Here is a 6831-nt window from a genome sequence, read left to right as displayed (position 1 = left end):
AATGAATGAGTTTTTTTTGGTTCCTACCATATGATAGTTATTACATGAAATAAGGCGTATACCCATGATTTATTTTAATAATCCATCACTGCTAGTAATATTATATGAATCGCAGTGTAATATTGTTTATAGATTATAAAAGCTTCAATAAAACATTTTTAATGTTAATATAACTTTAGAATTTACGAAGTATAAATATGGGAAGGCATTGTTGTCATTGTTGTTTTAATATATTTAGATTAAACAATCTAAACGAGCTGATGGCCAATGAATCGAAAGTTTAATACAATCGTAACTGCACAATTAGATATAATATTTGCCCGAATAGATTATCTTGTCGACGTTAAAAATAAAATGCTTACGGTGCATAAATACATTTTACAAACCTCAAACTTTAAATACTTACATCAAGTGTTAAGTAATGACTATATTAAAGAAAAGTTAATTTTGTTGAATCAGTTTCGACAAACTATTTTTTTTTTTTTTTACTAAGCAATTGTAAAACAATTCAAAGTATAGGTATAAAAACTTGTTATTTAATTATTAATTAAATTAATTATTATTATTTAATTTTAGTTATGAATAATATAAATAATGTCCATTTAAATAGTGACATTTTTTAAATCCATTAAAGTATTTCAAGAGAATACGCGTTATCAAGAAACTTAAGAATCATGAGATTAAAAGATTAGTTTGAGTAAAACCTTTTTGTATTAAAATGAAACGAATTTATACACCAAAAAGACCCAATTCTATAAAACGGAACTAATATATAAAAGCGTTTTGATAGAAGTTTGTCTGGACAATGTGACATGAAACTGGTAGAGAAACAAATTACCCTGTTTAAACAGGACGCAGCATGATAAATGTAATTAATTTACACGATCGTGACAAATGTGTTCACTTGTAAGAATTAATTTAATTAGTGTTTTTATTACGTGTACATTTTCCACCAGTCGGTAAGTGTCAACCTATTCACAAACTAAAAGGCAAAAGTGAAAATTAAAAAAAAATGTATTCCGACTACCGACCCTTTTCCTGGTATTATAACCTTGATGTGGGTGTAAACATTCTAAATACTGAATGTGTGAGTTTTTTATTCTGTTTACTGTGTGTCGTTATAATTTTGATCTTTTGGTACAACTTATACGTTAACATAATTTGGAAAACGTTTTAAAAACCCGAAAATCGCAAGAAAACTACTTTATACTCGGCTCGAATAAGAAATTCTCTAAGGATTATAGTTCAAGGATATGATTTGCCTATCATGATCTTTCAACATATATGCTCAATTTTAAACTCTAACTTTAGACAAGCACTCAGTTGCTTACATGTATTGTCTTTATAAGTTGATTATTTATTTCTTGGTTTATTATAATGCATTTATTGTACTTCTATATAGTTAATTTGATAATTTATAATAAGCAATCTAGTATGTATTGGTAAACTTAATTACAAAAAAAAAAAAGTTCTGGAAACCATGAACTTAAGTTAAGCAAATTATATACACAGTGGTCAATGAGATACTTTTCAAGTGCGTGGAGAATGTTAAAATTTCGTTAGTATTTTTCATAATATTTTATCTTCTCTTAAAACAATTTATTTTATATATTGTTAGTGTGTTTAGGATAAAATATATCTATGGTTTAAAGCATTGTAGAGTCGATTTTATAAAAAACCTCAATATATTTATGTTTTAAATTAAACTAAAATGTTGCAGAGAAATGCGAAATCTTAAAGGAGAATACTCGTAGTTGTTGGGGAACGAAAAACAAAATATAATTAGTAGAGTTTTATCATAACTCCAGCTTTGACCACGGATGTCACGTAAAGCACAGACGAATAGTTCATCAGCACAACTATAGCTTAAATGTTGTACGTATGTAGGTTGTATGTGTAATTATTGTAATTATTGTCAATACCTTCGTCGACGGAAAATTAAAACGACTAAAATAATACACGTGGTCTCGGATTGAAAATATTTCATAAGTCGCATTACGATTAACGATTTTAGCTTGCAGCGGTTTATCTAATGTGTGTTCTGTTCGAACGCCCGACGTTTAGATCGAACCCTACAAGAGCGGTTTACGTGCTCAATAGACGTAAGTCATTATTAAACGTGCCCAACGATTAGTGGACACTTTATATTGATATGGTAAAAACAGTTTTTAGCGATGCTCGAGGGACGGATAATGTTAGAAAATTCTAATTATTCATACGGTAGTTAATAATAATACCAATAGCTCTCTTTAGTCATCCATTTTAAATTTTTTCTCGATACTATATTAAATTGAACAATATTTTGTTAGTAATTTAAAAATAATATTCACATTTTTCGATTGAAGATATTTCGATGTTTGAAATACTAATAGATCAAAAAATTAATTTAAAACTAGTATGGTTTATGGATAATATTAATATATTTTAATATTTAAATTAATAAACCGAAACGCAGACGTATTAACCAGTACTGCACTTGGCACCATATGTAAAACGCAGTGGTATTCGAAATAAATATCAAAATAATAAATTATATTTTAATTGTGCAAAAGTAATATTAATAAAAAAAAAAATAAATTATAAAATTAAGTGGTTCGACTTTTTATGTTTCGCGTAGGCAAAACTATTTTACTTTTGCGACGCGAAATACTTCAAACACCTAGTTCACGTTTTTCATGTCACGTCATAATTATAGTGCCTCTATGAAAATCTGTTCGCGTATTTACCATATGCGTTATTTGAACATTAATTATAAAACAATCTAATTCCATGTATAATTAGAACCTATTACGTTTATATATTCGATACATTTGTTTCGTTTCCAACTTAATTATTATTCACGAGGTTTAAAAACAGAATTTATACACCATACGTGCGTGATGCTATAACATTGTTTTGTCCGAACTATTCGATACATTATAATACGTATTACACTTTAACCGTTAAATGGAATTACGATATCGTTCCCAATGAGTCAAACATTTTTCGCTTCAATGTATATTTCAATGACAACCGATTGATGATTTTTGTGTATAGAGAGTAAGGAGGGTGAGAAGGTAGCGTCTAATAAATTTCGATGGCATGGAACGGTTAAGTGATTGGTTGGTCTCCATGGTTGCAGCAACACTTTGTTGCTTGCCTTCGACCGTGGTTATTTTTGAAAAAAATATATAAGAGCAGTGTACCGCAGTATACGGTACTGCGTACACGCCAACAGGGTTGGAGCGATAAATAATTGGGTGCAGGGCAAAGAGGATTTGTAGTAAGGACGACAAACCTCGGTGGTGGTGGTGTCGAAGGAAGTGGTCGACGGTGGAGCAAGAGCAAGGCACAGAAACGGGAAGGAGTGAAGAGGAAGACGGTCGACGACAGCGTACACGATGGGCTAAATAAATCTGATCCGGACGGGGGAGAGTGGTATGCCGACGTGCGTGGGGTTGTTTGTTAAAATGTTTTGTCGACGGCCCCGAATGAGCGTATAAATCGGTGGCGGCGACGTAACGGATGGGTAGAAGGTTGCCGCGGCGAATGGGAGAGGAACACAATTTGTGGTCGGTCCGTTCCGGTTCCGGTGAAAAACAGAGAAAAAGATAAAGAGCGACGACAAGGATGACCGTATATAAGATATATATATATATATGGTAGGGCGCAAAGGTCATAATTCACAGTTGCCTCCACCATCATCGTCGCCAATCCTCCAGAAAAGGTTAACTACGCTTCGGCGACCATTCGTTTATTTATGGCACTTGTATATTGTACATAAATAAAAAGAAAAAATGTGTGAGAGAAAGAGAGCAACGAACGCGCAGCACATCGAATGACGTTCCGACCCGTAAAATAAACAGGAAATTTCCTTCTGGACGAATCGAGTACTTATCCATGTGCTTTTTGAAGCTTTTCGAAGGAAATTCTGAATATTCGATTTACTATCGTTATTATTTTTTTTTTAAACTGTTTGCCAATCATCATCGTACGTAACGGGTAAAGAGAGGATGGATCGGACTTGGACAAATTTTTTTTGTATCCTCGAGTGTGCAATTATATTCTACCCGTTTATATATATTAATAAGCATACATATATATCGTAAGATATTCAAACGAAAACGTTCTGGTCTTTTGGCGTGGTTGAAAGGTGCGTTTTTCCGACGTCGAGTGGGTTTGTGCTCGCAATCAGATAACACAAAATTATTATTATTATTATTATTACTATTATCATTATTATATTATGTGCCGGCGTGGTCGAGACGTTTTTGATTACTTTTTCAACTCCTCGCCGTTCGCGCGACGGTTCGGTGAGAACGGTTCTTAATCGTCTTATTTCGTTTTCAATTCAATACCAATACGCGCCGCTGTAATTGACGTCGACAAGTCCGTAAGGTTCGTTCGAAGACTTCAATACGCGTTATTAATAGGTATATAAAAACACAACCGCGATATCTAAACGCGCGAATTCCCGTCGCCGTCCAAGCCCGGGCTACAAGAGATATCGTTATAACGTCAGGTCGTTTTGTCCGTCGTAGGTACATTGTCACGATATGGCTGGTAACACACGCTACAAGTCATATCACGGATCGACGATAAATACTTGCCCGGCCGAACTTCATCCGATATAAGCAATAGTGGTAATAGTGATGATGCGAAACTGTTAGCGAACGTTATTGGCACGGGTTAATGTTGAGATCGAGAAAAAAATAAAAAAATAAAAGAAATCCGGGTTTCTATCAACGCTTTCGTTTATAACGATGCATTATCGCACGTGAGATCTCACGACTATGACTGTGATTTAACATTACTTCTGCACATTGTGGTTAGACAATAATAAAATATTAAACCGCCTACGAGATAAGTGCACAATAGTATTTTATTTCGCAACGAATAGGCGAGAGGAGATGAGATGTGATGTAGTTCGGCGTCGTTACTTTGCAACGGAAAAGTTAATCTTGGAAAATGAAATACGCTGTAATACGTATAAACTTTTCTGAGTTTCCTGTTCGTGAATATTGTTTTCGAAAAGAGAAAAATATAATTCGGTAATCGAATTTGCAGTCGCCCAGAATCAAAACCGTCGTATGAAAAGACTCTGGGAAAACATAAAAAGACAAAAATAAATAAATAAAATATAATTGTTCTAATTGAGTTGTAAAAAAATAAAATATTTATATGATATTTTTGTTCGTACAATCACATAATACAATAATTGTAAAAAATAAATATAAAATTAATTATTAAATTATTTAATTATGATTTATAATTGGTTAAAATGCATATAAAACATTTGTGTTTCAATCCGAAACATTTGACTAATATCGCATTGTTATATCTAATCAAAAAATTAAAACATGCACAACAATGCAGCAACGGTCGCGAACGCAATCGCTACAAAAATACTAGTTAACTAGATAAACTAGAAAAACTAGATAACTAGTTGAATATTTAAACACGATCGATCATTATTGCTCGTTCACATTTATAATATTATTATTATTATTGCTAGGAGATTTTATATACGCTTTTCTTGGATGGCCAATTAATCATTTTTGATTATTAATATATAACGTCCGGAAGCGCAGATAGGCAAAACTCCCGGCGTAGACTTAACAGCTATAAGTTACTTTTTAATTGTTACGTCTTAGACGTGGTCAATTCGAAGATAAATAATCGCCTGCGTGGATTTTTACTGTAGGCATAAATAATTATTTTTGTGCGTACATTTTTGTACGCGTTTAATTTATAGTCTTACATGATATAATAATGAACAAACTGTCAACTGTGTTTACTGAACGTTAAAATCCGTTGAACTTGTTTGACTTTTTCCAAGACACCAATTAGAATAAATCCACATTTTTAACGATTTGTTTTTTTTTTTTCAAATAAATTACATTAGGTTTCAAATACTAAAAAGTAGTTTTAATGTATTCGTAACTAATCCGTTATTTTAAGATAATGTGAAAATCGATTAATTTTTAAATTAATATTTATTTTAATAAAGTTCGTTGTATGATATATTATCAGCATCTTTATGTAAATTATATAGCGAGCGCTTATGGCTTATACTCATTGATCGTAAGAATATAATACAAAAAACACAATCAAATCATGAAACATATTACCTTACTGCAAATCATAGAGCCTAAACTCCAAAAATTATTTATAACAGTATAATACTTATCTGTATAATAAACTAATATAGACGTACTCAAATATACGAAAAATATTAATTATATAATTATAATGTAATATCGGTAATATACAGTAGTCGAGTTTGTAAAATATAAAAATTCTCAACTTCTAATGATATTAATATCACTTAATCACTTTTTTTTCTGCTTTGAAACATAATAAAAAAGACTCAATATTGACTGGGCTATAAGTCTGGTGAAATTGTCACTAAAATACGAGTAGCGTATTGTAGCTATTCGTACGCACTGCATAATTATCGTTTTCTGATTAAGATATTTTTAACTAAATTGGCAACATCGAACAAAACACAATTCAATTTCATAAAATATAAATCCAGGCAAAAGAAAAATAAAGTAGTACGAATTTGTGGTCGTGACCGACGACACGGAATTTAATAGTGTTTACAATTAAAACGAATTGTACTGGGGCAAATTGTGTTCGTTGAGTTTCGTTCAATGGTTCATGTGTAGAATATAGCGAAATGCTCAACGCCAACCGGGTACAATTTTCTCTCACGCGTCCGTCCACCTTAAGATATAGCTAATATCGCGTATACGCATACTATAAACTTAAATGTTTTTTAATAATCTAATTAAAAATTATTTAAATAATGTTATAATTTTTTTTTTAACAATAGCCAATACATGGTCA

Source organism: Sipha flava, unplaced genomic scaffold (genome assembly GCF_003268045.1).
Source record: "Sipha flava isolate LNK unplaced genomic scaffold, YSA_version1 192_pilon_pilon, whole genome shotgun sequence".
Lineage (NCBI taxonomy): Eukaryota > Metazoa > Arthropoda > Insecta > Hemiptera > Aphididae > Sipha > Sipha flava.
Note: the sequence above shows the minus strand (reverse complement) of the source record.